We start from the raw sequence: 17,391 nt of genomic DNA on the forward strand, positions 1-17,391 counted from the left end.
AAATGAGCAATTGACTGAAACGATGTGCTTCATTGGCAGATAATACAAACTATAGAGAAGATATTTTAGGAATGTTACCTTTTTCTTGCATAAGATCAAGCTGTAGGAAAAGGTGCTCCAAAGTCATTTATTCTATTTCATATTTGAATACAACAAAGTAGTGGTATACAATAATAATTATTTTAAGACTTATGGATTATTTTCTTTCAGAATTGCTATAATTGCACCAGTCTGTTGATACCCCTCATAAAAGAAACTGCATGTATTTCCTTCATTTTCAAATTTGAAAGTATCTGTCTATTGTAATGTTGTTAAACTTTCAGAATCCTATTGTTTCGTTTATATATTTTATTTTCCAGATCTATATGTACTAAAAATAATTGATAATTTTTATCTTGTAATAGTGTGGTACTCACCACATATTCAATTGTGCAATATGGTTGAAAACAAAATAATACTCGATTCAAGTTCAGCAATGAATCAACTAATGACGAAGAAGACGAAAGAATTATGCTTTCTAATTAGTCCCTCTTAACCCTCAACTGCTATCGTCATTTCATATAACGATTCTTATATGGTGGGGTAAATTCTGACCCCAAAACTTTGAACTATGTCAACCCATGAAAATTGTCTATATTTGATAGTTTTTTGTTTATTGAGTGAAGTTCAAAGTTTGCTGAAGTGAAATAAACAATTATTCGTCAAATAATTTGAACATTTCGAAAAAAACAATGATTATTCAAATAATAAAAAAAAAATTGCTGCAATGTAAGGTTTCATTTACAGCTATCCTCTACAACATTATTGATTTCTTTGGTAAAAACTATTGCTGGAGTTCAGCTTATGAGGAGTAAGATTAGTACTGAAAAGTAAAAAAATGGCATTATATTGCATTAAGAAAAAACTGCCGCCTACCTTTTGGGGATCAAAATTTCGGATGCTCTAAAATACCATGTCACTCTTGTTACGTATTGCACTCAATGCAATACGTTTTTTGTGTTGAGTGTTCTTTACAGACACTTCTTTGGCAGGTGCAGCATACACTTGTGCATTTTCTATCGAGTTTTCGGGGACAAATGTAGCATCTCTGACGTTTCCGCGACTGATTTGGACGTTTTGACTGATGACTTTCCTCATCTTTTCCTAAGCAATAATTGATGATGAATCGCAGATCTCTCGATAAGTTTGGAAGTGTGCTCCTATATTTGAGGTGCTCTTCAATCAATTCTTTTCCAAGATGTTTTATGAAATCAGCACGAGCTACTTTTTCGTGTGGATTGGCTCCTTTGTGTAAAATGTGACTATTGACTGTAGCAATATCCATCATGGCAAACCATATAGCTAACGGCCAACGACGGCATCGTCTTTCTGTCCTATAAAGTGCACATTTTTGGTCGAGAGCATCGACACCTCCCTTGGTTGCATTGTAGAATAGAATCATTTCGGGTTTTCCAGATTCATCATCTAGGCTGCTGTCATGGTTTTGGACCACTTGAAATTATTTTTTCCATAAAAGTAATTTGTATTTCGACTATGTGTCTCAATATTGTCTTCGGATTCTGTCTCAGAAATATTCGAATCAGTATCATGAATGCTATGTTGACTTTCTGCGTCGCTCATACTGTCATCCTCATGAAAAATTTCTTCATCACTATGAAAATCCGTATCCAATTCGCTCAAATAAGACATGACCTGCTCAGCATTCATGAGTTTTCCTTCTACCACTATACTATCTGAATTTGCCATCTTCAATTATGAAGAAGTAATTTTTCAATATATCAAGAAGCGCGAAATTTTTCGCGTGAGTACTGTGGTGGGGTACAAACTGACCCCAAGACAATCAGATCGCGAAAACTAGTGCAGTCGAGAATAAGATGCATTCACTATCTGCACAGGCACAGTGAGTACTGAGAATACCTAGAGGCGGAAGAATCTACAGCGATGCGTTCATACGATTATACACGATTAATGACGAGTGGGGTCAAATTTGACCCCAACGATAGCAGTTGAGGGTTAAATACCTTCTGTGACAATAATCTCGCGAAGAGCTATAAACTGACACCATTCTCGTTGCAAGGAATATGAATATTTGGAACCGCTTGTATCCATAATTATTTTGTTTGCACTGAGCATTAATTATATAAGCGTTCCTTCTTTTGGAAAATTTTGCATATTTAAAAATAATACAACAAACCTCGTTGATATATTTTTTTATCCGGTTTTTAATGTAATATGGATAACGCTTCTTATTCAATTTTCCCATTGGAAATAAAAATTCCCATAATTCAGGTTTTATTTTAAAGCATCCCTCCATATATGAACAAAGATTTTTTTTCCCTGGACATATCTAAACACATTTGTTCGCTATTTCTGAGCATTCGTAGGTAAAATTTGCGGATTATCACCGATACCTGATAGATTAACAATTTCTTCTGGAATTCTTATTTCATTTGGTGTCATGTCATGCTTTAACAGTTTTCTGGGCTCGGGATTTTCATCATCATATTCTTTTGGGACATCGGAAGTTGGGGAGCAATTAATGCAATCATCTTCGTTGGGTTGATCAGCGTTGAGAAATCTCCATATTTTGGCATTTCCTTCAGTATGAAAACATTTGTGGTAACTACTTGAGTTAGGAACAATATTTTTCCTACTAGCGTGAATGAAACAATTTTATTCTTTATTTCCCGGTAGACTCATCGTCTTGAAACCTTAGAACATATCTATGTTCTAAGCTTGAAACTGACGTTATAAGAGAAACGTTTGAATTTTATGATTGGCGCATAGAAACATGGCAAAATTTTTTGATTGATGCGCGCGGAAAAAAAGCCCTGCTATTCACTGAGGCAGGGCTTTTTGCATGACTTTGGAAAAGTATTACTTCCCAAACGTGCTTTCGGAAAGTAATACTTTCGAAACGCTAGTAGGAAAATAATTTATCAAATATATTATATGATTCCTCCTACAATCTATGTACAGTGATAACTGAGGAGTATCTCTCCTGTAGGAGTAATTTTGAATAATGGGAAAAACTAAGACATCATCTTGAATATTAAATGACTTTATTGAAGGATCTGCTTCCCCTTCAGCATATAAAAAAAATCTTGTTGCAAACATGCAACCTTTAATCTGATATAAATTTATTCGACCTTTGACACCCGACAAAATTTTAAAATCAAGCGAAAGAAGAGAAAAATGCTATGTGCTATCTACTTCCGATATCTTTATAATAAGAGGCATTCGAAACTAATCCGTTAGGTAAAATTTGTAATTGACCTCCCGATTTCCATGTAAGATTTGTTAACTCAGTCACGGCACCAGCAAGGATTGGCAGCAGGACAAAACTGAAGAAATTTTCAATTTTAGGTAGCATTTTTCTCCAGCAAAGTTTATCCCTATAAATTCTTTCTACTTTAATCCCGTGAAAAGTGAAAATAACGAGATCGCACCAATCCCTATCTATAATTTCGAAAAGACCCTGGATTTGATAATAAAAATTATGCGTCTTTGACAGATTTCCCGATGTTTTCTTCAAAATTTTATTAAACCTTTTTTGGACGCAATATTCGGATTTAAATTTCGACAGGTGTATGGACATTTAACTTCCACTATACCGTCATCAGCAACTACACCTTCTGGCGATCCTCCAATGGATTGATAGGTATGATGAACATGCAAGCCAGTCGCACCGAGAAAAAAAATTGAATACGACAAATAGAAATTGTGACTTGCTATAGGCACAAAGAACTTTTTTTATTTGCTACAAATATACGTGTTTTCTGACACAAAGTAACTTATCATAAGTAAGCAAAGGTACTTGCAGTTCGTATTTCATTTTTATTCAGAATAACTGACTTCATTCACCTGATCCAAGTATCATGTGTTACTTGATAGGATATTGAGCTCATTTACTGCAACTAAAAAAGTTGTTCGGTGCAAATAACAGTTTAATGTAGTCCAAGTATATTTGTCACTTGAAGTTAGTGAGAACCTATGTCTGTAACACGTAACTTTTTTACTCAAATCTCAAATTGTTTGTGATGATAATTAACTTTTTTGTTCGCGATAAGAGTCACTATTACTTACCGTAAGTACACACGGTCACTATCGTGAGTACACAGTTATACTTATCATAAGTACACAACATCATCTATTATAAGATACACTGTTACTCACCTCAAGTACAAATTGATACATACTTCCAGTATTTTTTTTAGTGCTTATAGGGTGAAAGCTTTATTAATTTCACTCCCTTATTTTCTTGTATATTTGTAGTTGTATATTTGAAATCGCTATCATATTTTTGCAACGTATATTCAATAAAATCAATCGAGAAAGGTGTATCTCTATATACCATCTGAGATAATGAAAAAGAAAATTATAAATGGTAGGAATATTAATACAGCGATCACTCTTGGAGTAAAAAACGATTAAGGAAGTAGTAGAACCTCACCAATCAAATACTATACTTTTTTAACATTATATATTTTTTTGAATGCTATAGCCCTTTGAGTGGATATTGATGTTTGCCTATTTATTTTCGTATACAAAGCAAACTTCATGACTCATATAAATATATGGGAAAGTGAAAAATGAAAAATAAAAATAACAATTCAATTCTTAAATTTTTGTATACATTTTTATACAGAAATGTAAATTTCACTGCTAAAGATTGTAATGGCAAATATACGTTAACATTTCATGTAGAAATTGTTATAACATAACATAAATAACAATCGACCTATATCCTAAGAGTAAAAATCAAATTAATTGTCGAGTAGAAAACAGAAATATAGGTACCTTATATTTAATAAAGACAGAATTCCCGATTCTTGACTTTTTAGCTGGTGGAATGTCTGCAAACAAAAAATTAGCATCGGACGAATTATTTTCGTGATCTGAAAAATTATTCAACATGTTTTCCAATTCTTCTTCAGGAGTAATCACCACAAAATTGGAATGATTGGAATTGCTAGTATCAACATTACTCTCATTGCTGATTAATGTAACGGTACTCTCATTGCTTGTTGTCGAAGCATTAGCTATGGTTTCCAAATCGTTCTGCGGAATAAAAAAAAAGATGATTTTCTCAACAAAAAAAGTTCAAGGGAATATAAAAATTACAAATTTATTTCATTTTACAGAAAAAAAAATATAGCTAATGATATTATACCTTGAGGGTTCAATATAAAAACTAAGCGAAGTACCAAACTGAAAACGACAAATCCGAAGAATTGTCGTTCCAATAATACGAGCTAGTCATGAACGGGCGCAGGAGATCCCAGAGAAGTCGAAATATACAAACGCAACTGTAGTGCGGTTTCGAGATCATTGTCCCTCGTCAGTACCGTGTAGCGCTAACTATTCCAGTCGATAGAAATGAAAATTTCAATCACTTGCGCTTCAAACTAAAAAAAATCACGGGTTAATTTCACAACTTCTTTTTCGTACCCAGTATATTCCAGTGAAAACATTTTGAACCCACAGTGTTTTGTACTTAAAAAACATTTTCTTTTTTTCGATCGGATGCACCGTTTTCGAGGAGAACGTACACTCTCAAAATATGTTTTACGAATTTGAGCGTGCTGTGTATATTAGGTTTACTCGCACCTGATCGAAATTTTTATAAAATCTTCACAGCAGTATAATGTAATTTTAGCTCCAAAAGCCACACCGAATTTCATGATTTTTGCTGTGGTAGTAAATGAATTCATTCCATCTTAAGGGAAATATCTTAAAAGGGCTACAGCTTATATTAAAAAAAAAAAAAAAATTTGAGCTAAATATTTCAATCGTAGAATACGGGAGTGAATTACTGACCATTATTTCTGGGACACCCTGCATAGATATATAGCATATAGAAATGAAAATATTTATTTATATATAATTAAATATATAATTAATATAATTGAATATAATAATAATTATGAGCAACTTGCATTGTTCATTTCAATTTTCCATGTATCTATGCAGGGTGTCCCGAAATAATATTGTTGTTTAATGATTTATGAACTCTATTCGTCGTATTATTTACAACGACGACGTACGCGGTTCACTTTGCATTATGCTGAGTTAGAGTGCAGTACGAGTTGCAGTGCGTTCTGCGTCTTCTATTTAAAAAATGGCAGAGTATATAAAAAAATAATGAATGTTGGACTCAAGCAGACCTGGTTTATGGTCTAAATTTATGGTTTGATAAACCCTACCTAAGTTCCTACTACCTATCTAAAAAAGATTTTATGAGAAATACCAACCTAATGAATCTTCAAACTTACATAAATAATAATTTCGTTTTGCCTTTCGCGAAACTCTTTATATTTCGCTTTGAATACAAGATATGGCCCTTTTTTAGTGAATATTTCCTTAATTGTGTCCTCGTCGAGGAGAGTGATTAGATTGAAACTCATATCATTCATTTCTTGATCTGAAAAAACATATATCAGAAATAATTCTTGCATATATAGATAGGAACATATATAAAATTTGGACTGAACTTCTCCTATCATACTTTTATTGATCATTGAAAAATATATTTCTTAATATTAGTTGGATCGTAACTTAAATGTACCTTATGTAACTTATGCACATGTAATACAATATATAATAGGAATAAAAATTAAATGGCTCTTCCTAATGGAAAAAGCTTGAAAATTCAAAACACTATGAAGATAAAAGCTTGAGAGACTAATCCGAGTTTCTGGTGCGGAAGAACATTTGAGTGAATAATCTTTTTTTGCGTGAATACTTTATGCATTGTTGAGTGCATTGTGGATTATTGTGTATATACACAATAATCCACAATAAATTATTTATATTCAAAAACTAAAAGTTTGACTCACCTCTGTATTTTTCCACATACTCTTCGAATCTCCATCTTTTGAGGATTTCTTCGTAATTCATTTTAGCATAACACAAAAAACAAGCACAAAATATTCTGTAAGGTGTGTAAAGGGTGAAAGAATTTATTATAAATCAGATCATAACCATTGAAATTTTATATATCATATATCGCAGCATACTTAGACGTTAAATTTCGAATCCCTACTTTGTAGCCAAATTCTGCCAAATCAAAGTATGCCGAGATATAATGTGATATAACCTACCCACACGACCCGGCGGCGGCGCACTACTACTTTTTCGATATCTACGATAATTCGTTTAACCCGCAGACGCATTGGCTTCTGACCGCCTAATAATGCACACTGCACAGATGTACCGATCTTCAAAGGAAATAACTTCTTCGGGTTCGTATCGGCTCTAGTCGGTTATCATCCGAATATTTTTTACACTTATTACAAGGAACACATGTGTCTACCCCAAGTCAAGGTTTCAATGTAGCAAATAACTTTGTTATTTAGTGCTGATAAAAATACGTAACTGAAAAAGTAGCTTGCTATAAGTTGAGTGATTATTAGGCATCTATACGCAGCGTATTTATCAACAACAAACAGAATTCAAGTATCACTGCTATTTGGATTAAATAAATTTTCATGTTGAACTGAGGAAAAAAGTTACTGCTAACAATTAAAAATTCTTAGATGAACGTGTTTGTTAACGACAAATATATGAATATCTGCAGCACATAAATGTTCGCTTATCGCGTATGAAAATTTATTTAGCTTGAGTAAAAAGCAGTCAAGTAAAAAAAGTTACTTGTAACTTTTTTCTCAGTGCATGACACAGATTGTGTTCTTAGGCCCATAATTTTTGAATTTGTATTTCGAAACATTCCAGATTGCAAAATGAATTTAAAAAAATCAGTGAAACTTCATTGAGAGTCGAACTCCCTACTCTGAGTTAAGTATTAATGTGAAATATGAGTCTGTTCTAAGGTTTTGAGTATACATATTAATTTTCGTTGCCGAGCAACAGTAGCTGATAGAATTTGACAGGGTATTTGAATTTTACTGAATAATTCGAGTATATTGAAACGATTTGTATGCAAACGAAAATTAAATATTCACTTTTAGAAAAAAATGATATGGTTCAGGCTTATTATGAAGCGAATTCCTCAGGGAGAAAAGCAAGGGAAATTTACGCTCGCAGATTTCCAAGCCGAAACGTTCCTAATTTTAAAACTTTCATAGAAACAGTGCGTAAATTACGTGAAGAAGGTATTCTCCACCGCAAGAAGAAGGAAACAATCCGAAATAACGAAGAACGTATCCTGGATTTAGTGAGTGAAAATCCGATGGTATCAACGAGAACTCTAACAAATCATCCAAGTGTGAATAAGAGTAAATCCACTGTATGGAGAGTTTTGAAAAGAAATCGCTACCATCCGTACCATTCCCATTCATGTCAAACCTTAGAAGAAGGTGATTTTGAGAAGAGGAAAGAATTCTGTGAATTTATTTTAAGAAGGACATGTGAGAATAGGAATTTCCTACGTCTCATACTGTTTACGGATGAAGCAACATTCCACAGAGATGGTTTCTTCAACAGAAAAAATTATATAATATGGCAAAGGGAAAATCCACATGCAACAGTAGCAAAAAATAGCCAGAGGAGATTTTCTGTCAATGTTTGGGCGGGAATGAAGGATGGATTCATTATAGGACCGTACATTCTTCCTGAAACATTGACTGGAAATGGCTATAATCAATTTTTGAGGGAAACTCTGCCCGATCTATTGGAAGATATTCCTTTGAGTCACTTTCAAGGAATATGGTAACAGCATGATGGTTGCCCTGCTCACACAGTGAGGAGTGTACGAGAATTTTTAGACTCTCAATACCCTCGCCGATGGATCGGCCGATTGGGACCTGTCGCATGGCCTCCTCGTTCTCCAGATCTTACACCTATGGATTTTTATTTCTGGGGTCATATGAAGAGTCTTGTTTATGATAAGCGAGCTCCAGTGACTTCGAGAGAAGAACTGATTCAAAGAATCGAATCAGCCGCCGAAGAGATTCGCCGAAACCCGGAAATGGTTCGTTCAGCGGTGGATAGTGTGGCGAAAAGGGCGAGAAAGTGTATCCTGAAAAATGGCAATATTTTTGAGAACGAATTATGAATAAATTTTATACTAATAGGTTTTTTTTGTTGCGTTTGTGAAATTGTGGAATTATTCGTAGAAATTTCCGCAATAATGCCATGCCATTAATATCTGGGAAGTATTAACCGCCAATTTCTACTCAAACTGCATAAATTGGTTTCAAGATAGTTGCAATATTATATTCAGTTAAATTCAAATACTCTGTCAAATTCTATGAGCTGCCATTGCTTGGCAACGAAAATTAAAAACCTTTGAACAGTCTCAATTCAGATTCCACATTTATTTTAATAGGTACTTAACTCAGAGCAGGGAGTTCGACTCTCAATGAAGTTTCACTGATTTTTTTAAATTCATTTTGCAATCTGGAATGTTTCGACATACAAATTCAAAAATTATGGGCCTAAGAACACAAGCTGTGTCATGTTTTTTTATAATTTCAGATATTCGAACGGGACATTTGAATGGCTGTAAAAACGAAACCGTTTGATATTTTTCGATTCTGTTTTGATATTCGTGTTAGGTATGAAAGTAAGTACAATCGTGAAAAATTTCATCAATTTCAAGTGAAATTTTTTTTTCGCTGTAGACATGTAAAAAAAAAGTTGTTACTGCAACTAATTAATGTTTTCCGTAATTTCCGAATCGCTTGCTCGCTGTTTTAAGATTCCATCCAATATATGTTAATCTGATTTTTTCGCGTAACATATGCTGGAGGATTGCACGGATGTCGTTAAGCCAGTATTCATATGGCTCTCGTCCGATGAACTACAGACCAATTTTCCCGTATAATATAAATTTTCTTCGAATAATCCACGAACTCGAACCTCAGCGAAAGTGATTATTTCGCGAGTGAGTGCCTAGACGACGAATTCAGCCGTACTGTGAAGCCGCAGGTAGGCAGAAGTCGGTACTCCAGCATTCGCTTTTCTGCTCTTGCATTTTGCATATTTTTCTTTTCATATTTTTCGGGCCTTCATTTTCAAAGGCCCTTGTCGTGCCATTTTGGTCCTTTGCGAGCCGAATTTTCGAACCGCGTTTTCAAAATTAATGCGATCAAGCATTTCGGAATTTCATTCATTCCATATTGATCCAACCTCAAAAAAAAACTGATAACATATCGAACTTGACATTCAGGAAACTTATGACCATAGACAAATTTATGTTCATAACCTGTTGTTTTGAATGTCAATTAAGTCATCTTCCATTTTCTCAGAACATAGACAACTTCTGATTGTTTTCTGATCTATGTTCATAACCTCTTTTCAAAACATCAACAATAAAATCAAACTTTCAAATTTCACATTTTCAAAACAATTTATTATTGAATCTATATTGTTTCATTTCAACAATTATTGTACTTACTCATTCTTAAAATTATTCAGGTAAAATTTTCAAATAACACATTGTTTTCTGCAGTATACCTTGAATAACCACTAATCATGGCAACAAAATTGAAACAACTCAAAGCTCGTCGACAGATACTAAGTGACGATCTTGAAGAAATCTTAAATCTAGCGCAATCTGCCATTACTGACGAAAGTCTCCACGTACGATTCAAGTTAAGATTTGAAAGACTTGAGGAAATTTTCGTCGAATTTCAAAATTTACATTCGTCAATTGTATCTATTATAGCTTCTTCCGAAGAACCTGAACTAGAAGCTGAAAGGTTTACTCGAACGGCCTTCATGGATAATTATTACACCATTAAGACGAGTTACGTTAATTTATTTCCTTCAGTAAAACAGGAAAATAGTAACCCCTCTCTCAGTTCGCCGAATGTGAAACTTCCAAAAATAGTATTACCCATTTTCGATGGGAATTATAAAGAGTGGCCTACTTTCTTTGATATGTTCAAAAGCTTGGTGCGCGAAAATTCTAACTTAAGTCAGATAGAAAAGTTTCAATACCTTCTTAGTTCACTTTCTTCTCATGCTTTGAGTTTATTAAAAGGATATCCACTGACTGCTCAAAACTATGAAAATGCCTTTCAGACATTAACTGAAAGGTATCAGAATAAACGACTTTTTGCTAATACTTGTTGGAGGGAAATTTACAATGTTCCAAAACTGCAGAATGATTCATCCATAGGCCTTAGGCGAATCCTGGAGGTTTTTGCGGAAAATTTATCGGTATTAAAGAATTTAGGTTTACCTACTGATCAATGGGATTTTGTTTTATTTCATCTTCTCATTCAGAAACTGGACTCAGCTTCGATCAAGCGCTTTGAATTACATGAGTGTTCAACGGATATTCCTTCATTTGTTAATCTACGAAATTTCCTCACGAATCAATGTATAGCATTGGAGTCTGCCGCGCTTTCTATTCCTTCAAAGACTCAAGCAGTTTCGAATTCTCAAAGTTCGAAATCTAGTTCTGTCTCAATGCAGAAACGAAATTCTGCACTTCTTGTTCAAACCAAAAATGATTCAAATAAGAAACACATAAGCTGCAATTATTGTAAATTAAGTCATAGTATTTACAAATGTCCAACATTTTTGGAACAATCCACGCAGGATCGTTTCAAAATTGTGAAAGATAAAAACTGGTGTATCAATTGTCTGCATTCAGGACATCAGATGAGTACTTGCTCTTCAAAATCAAATTGTCGTACGTGCAACGGTAAACATCATACCCTATTACACATGCGCAGTACTACCGATAATAATCCTTTAACGGAAACTTTGTATTCAAACAGTGCAAGCACATCAGGTTCCACTTCAGGTTCAGCTCAAGTTTTAACGAATGTTTCTTCAAATTCAACCGTCCTCTTGGCAACTGCTCAAGTCGAAATTCGCGATTCTTGGGGTAGATTTCAAAAGGTCCGAGTTCTTTTGGATGGTGGTTCTCAGATAAATATCATAACTCAATCTTGTGTGAATAAATTAGGTTTGAAAATTTGTAAATCTTCACTTTCTATTAATGGTATTGGGGAAGGCTCATCTACTGCTAATGGTAGCACCGAATGTACTATTCGTCCAACGCGTCAAATAAATCCGTCTTTCACATTCGATGCTGTTATTATTCCAAAGATATGTACACAAATGCCAAGTTCTTTTATCAATCCTTCTTATTGGACTTGTATCGATAACAAAAAATTAGCCGAACCGGACTTTTCCATCCCGAAGTCAATCGATCTCCTTCTTGGAGCAGATATTTTCTCTTTAATACTTCGGCATGGTCGCATTGAAGGAAACGGTTTGGAACCGACTGCACTAGAGACGATATTTGGTTGGATCTTCATGGGGAAGATTCAATCACCGAGCATATCAGTTAACACATTTCATTTGTCATTATCCGAGTCCTCTTTAAACTTTTCGTTGAAAAGATTCTGGGAGATTGAAGAGGTTTCAGATACTACCGTAATATCACCAGAAGATCAACTTTGCGATACCTTGTTCGCACAGAATTATTCGAGAGATGCCTCTGGACGCTACACGGTGGCCTTACCATTTAAACCTGATCATTCCACAATTTCATTTGGTGACACATATTCTCTTGCATTACGTCGTTTTTTCTCTCTTGAAAATAGATTGGTCAAGACTCCGCATATTTACGAGGAATACTGTAATTTCATGAGGGAATACCTGGAAAGAAATCATATGACATTGATTTCTTCAAGTTCTGACAATGAGAACGTGTTTTACATTCCTCATCATTGTATAGTTAAACCAAATAGTCCGTCAACAAAGTTGAGGGTTGTTTTTGACGCTTCAGCACGCGTACCGGGTAAATTATCTTTGAATGATGCGCTCTTGGTAGGTCCAAAATTGCAGAAAGATATAATAGGAATTTTGTTGAATTTTCGTGTCCATAGGTTTGTTTTCACAGCCGATATCAAACAAATGTACCGACAAATATTAATTCAACCTTCACATCGTGATTTTCAAAGAATACTGTGGCGGTTTTCTTCATCGGATCCCATAAAGGTGTATCGGCTGAACACAGTTACGTACGGAGTGGCGCCGGCTCCTTTTCTTGCACTTCGAACCTTATTTCAATTGGCCAAGGATGAGAAGGATCGATTTCCGAATGCCTGTCGAATATTACTCACAGACATTTATGTTGATGATGTTGTTACGGGCTGTGATGATTTAGAAGAGGCGAAACTTTTACAGAAGGAACTGATTTCCTTATTGAATTGTGGTGGCTTTCAACTCAGAAAGTGGAGTAGTAACCATTCTCAATTACTTTTGTCCATACCGTTGGATCATCAATACCAAAGTTCTTTGGATTTTGATCTCGATCCGACAATCAAGATTCTGGGTTTGAGGTGGTTTCCCTCGTCGGACGAATTTTCGTACTTTGCAGAGGCGAGTTGTTGTGTATCTACTAAGCGAACCATACTCTCTGAACTTTCTCGAATTTTTGACCCTCTGGGATTCCTTTCTCCTTTCACTTTCCTGGCAAAACATTTGATCCAGCATCTTTGGACACTGGGACTGCAGTGGGATGACTCACTTCCAGATGATGTCAATCGTCGCTGGAATCAGTGTAAATCAGAGCTGAGTGAATTAGATAGTTTGAAAATACCTCGGAAACTTGCATCGAAACCTTTTCATCGCTGTGAACTTCATGGTTTTGGAGATAGCAGTGAGCAAGGTTACGCAGCAGTTGTCTACTTCAGGTTTTTCTACTCTGATGGCTCCATTGACACATCATTCGTATGTGGCAAATCAAAGGTTTCTCCGTTAAAAAGAATCTCACTTCCACGACTGGAACTGTGTGCATGTCTGTTGTTGTCTAAACTTATTCATATGATTTCATCAGTTTATCGTTCTGCCTTCAGGATTGACGAAGTTTTTGCATGGTCTGATTCTATGGTAGCCCTAACTTGGATAAGGTCCTCTCCTCATAGGTGGAAAACGTTTGTAAGTAATCGAACAACTCAGATTCAGGATTTAGTTTCAACAGAAAATTGGTATCATGTCAAATCCAAGGACAACCCGGCTGACTGCGCCTCACGAGGTTTAACGCCAGCCGAACTGTTGAAGTGTTCTTTATGGTGGGCGGGCCCTGACTGGCTTCGTTCAGAAAACATCAGCTTCGGAAGTAATGAGATAGAAAATTCTGTAGATTTTGTACAAGAAGAAGAACGTCACATATCCTTAACGACTTTCACTTCTCAATCGTTTGTAGACCACTTTCTCTCAAAGTTTTCATCTCTTTCAAAAATTCAGAGGATAGTTTCTTAAATTTTCAGATTCGCTCACAACACAAAAAACTCAAAAGCTCCTAAGGTAAACGGATTGTCCTCATTTGAACTCAAAGAAGCACTTTTTTTCATTATTAAACAGGTTCAACGAGAAGTGTTCAAGGAGCAAATAGATAATCTCATGTCGGGTAGGCCTATATCCAAATCGCTTCGAAAATTAAATCCTTTCATTGGAGAAGATGGTGTTCTCAGGGTGGGCGATCGCCTGTCATTTTCTGGTCTGGCTTATGATCACAAACACCCAGCTCTACTTCCTTCATCTCATCGCCTTACTGAACTTCTTATTCAGCATTTTCACAGAATATATCTGCATCCAGGTGCTCAGACCCTACAGTTTCTTCTCACTCAACAGGTCTGGATATTATCAGCCAGACGAGCTATAAACAAAGTTATCTCTTGCTGTAATACCTGTTTCAAGGTTAATCCCAGAGTATCTCAGCCTCCCATGGGTAACTTGCCACCCTTGCGCATCAATCAATTGAAGCCCTTTCAGTGCGTAGGAGTAGACTATGGTGGTCCATACTTTATAACCATGTCAAAATCTCGTGGCTCCAAATCGTTAAAGGCGTATATATGTCTCTTTGTATGTTTTACAACGAAGGCATTGCATTTGGAGTTAGTGTCCGATTTGACTTCCGATGCTTTTCTCGCGGCATTGCGTCGGTTCATTGCTCGAAGAGGTAGATGCAATCACATCTTTAGTGATGGTGGGACAAATTTCAGGGGAGCTTTTCGGGAGATTTCGGGTTATATGCACAGTGCTGTGTTGGAAGAAAAAATTGAGTGGAGTTTCAATCCGCCTTCTGGTCCTCATTTTGGGGGTCTTTGGGAATCCGGTATAAAATCTGTCAAATCCCATTTATTAAGAGTGATCGGTCATCAGATTCTAACCTATGAAGAATTTTATACAGTTCTCACACAGATTGAATCTGTACTCAATTCACGCCCTCTGTGTCCGCTTAGCAACGATCCGAATGACATGTCTGCTTTGACACCAGGCCATTTTCTTACCTTAGCCCCCTTAACTGCTATTCCGGAACCCGATTTGTCACACCTATCTATCGGTCGATTATCACGTTGGCAGCTCTTAACTCGTATCCATCAGGATTTTTGGAAACGATGGAGTTTAGAGTATTTGAACACATTACAGCAACGGAAAAAGTGGTTCAATACCAACTCATCTCCTTATTCAATAGGCGCACTGGTCTTGATAAAAGACGATCAAATTCCGCCATTACGTTGGCGACTTGGACGCATTGAGAACTTGCATCCTGGCACCGACAAAATAGCTAGGGTAGCTACTGTACGAACTACTCAAGGTGTACTGCAGAGACCAGTGGTTAAATTATGTCCATTGCCACTGCAATGATTGTATTTATATATTTGTGTATATATATATTTTTTAATGTTCGATATCTTTTCACTTTTGTATTTTTTTTTCATCTCATAAAATATTCTATTTTAGGTGGGCGGTAATGTTACTGCAACTAATTAATGTTTTCCGTAATTTCCGAATCGCTTGCTCGCTGTTTTAAGATTCCATCCAATATATGTTAATCTGATTTTTTCGCGTAACATATGCTGGAGGATTGCACGGATGTCGTTAAGCCAGTATTCATATGGCTCTCGTCCGATGAACTACAGACCAATTTTCCCGTATAATATAAATTTTCTTCGAATAATCCACGAACTCGAACCTCAGCGAAAGTGATTATTTCGCGAGTGAGTGCCTAGACGACGAATTCAGCCGTACTGTGAAGCCGCAGGTAGGCAGAAGTCGGTACTCCAGCATTCGCTTTTCTGCTCTTGCATTTTGCATATTTTTCTTTTCATATTTTTCGGTCCTTCATTTTCAAAGGCCCTTGTCGTGCCAAAAGTTGTGTTCGATTTCTGAAAAAAATTTTTCACAGATATCCTTTAAAAATTGTGTTAATTTAGGAAATGAAAATCAATTTGGCAACCGAAAAAAAAAATCACGAACATTGCAGGTTTTCCGCCATTTTGTAATTTTTTTTTCGGTGCTCTACACTGAGAAAAATCTTGAGGTTACAATGTGAAATTACCCACATATTAGCTGGACAGGTTACAGTTACACAGTTGGATAATTTTTTTCACAACTAATATGTGGATGTTTCTACAAGGGTGTTGCGAAATTTCATGAAAAATGTAAAACTATCATGTATATTCACGGTGAATATGAAATTTACAAAAAATATGTATTAATTCTCTGTGATATCACAAGTGTTGTAATATTCACCTGAAAAATTACAACTGCTATGCAATATTACAATAAATTTGCGAATGTCAACATGAAACGGTAATTTCACAACATTATTTTGATCTAAATTTTTTTGAATCACAATAATTTTGTGAATTATCACATGAAAATGTGATTTCACAACGTTATTTCACAAAGTTATTGTGATTTGAGAATTTTTCTTGTGAATTTGCGAAGAAAATATGTTGTGTTGTAGAATTACAATGCAGAACCCTTTTAATTTTAAAATTCCTTCACAAATGTGCTTATACAATGTGTAATAACACAGTGGTTGTGAAATTACCACAAAAAAATATAATTGTACAACATGATATCGCGGCACAGTTTCCTTCAAGGATCGAACACTTTTTATTTACATGTCTACAGCAAGAGAAAAATCTTACGCGAAATTGTTGAAATTTATTATGGTCAAAATATTTCTCTCGAATATGAAAACAGAATAAAAAAAATAGATCAATCGGTTTCCATTAGAGCGTTCCAAAGATGCCGCTTGAAATTTAATAAACAACTGATGATCTTACGAAGGCCGAAATTGTGCTGTTCTTTTTCCGATCCACGCAGAGTCTTATATGAAGCTGACTTTTCAGAAGCTCATCTAGTGGCAGCTCCAGGAGCTTTCGGGTGTAGATCGTTGAAGGAAAGACGAATTTTTTTGTTGTTATAACTATTCTGTGCATGTCTAGGAGTGTGTGTACAGGATTTTTTTATTGCTTCCTCCCCTCCTCATTTTGGACTGCTGCCTTATATTGATCTGTGTCCACACACCCCAATGCTTGTACATCTTTCTAATTTTGATCCATCAGTACAACATAGAGTCCATACAGATGACTTTTTGTCCAATTTATTCATTGCATTGAGACAGTCGTTTTTTGTAGAAATTTTTTTCTCGACTTGTTCTTTATA

This window comes from Coccinella septempunctata, chromosome 5 (assembly GCF_907165205.1).
Source record: "Coccinella septempunctata chromosome 5, icCocSept1.1, whole genome shotgun sequence".
Taxonomy (NCBI): Eukaryota; Metazoa; Arthropoda; class Insecta; order Coleoptera; family Coccinellidae; genus Coccinella; species Coccinella septempunctata.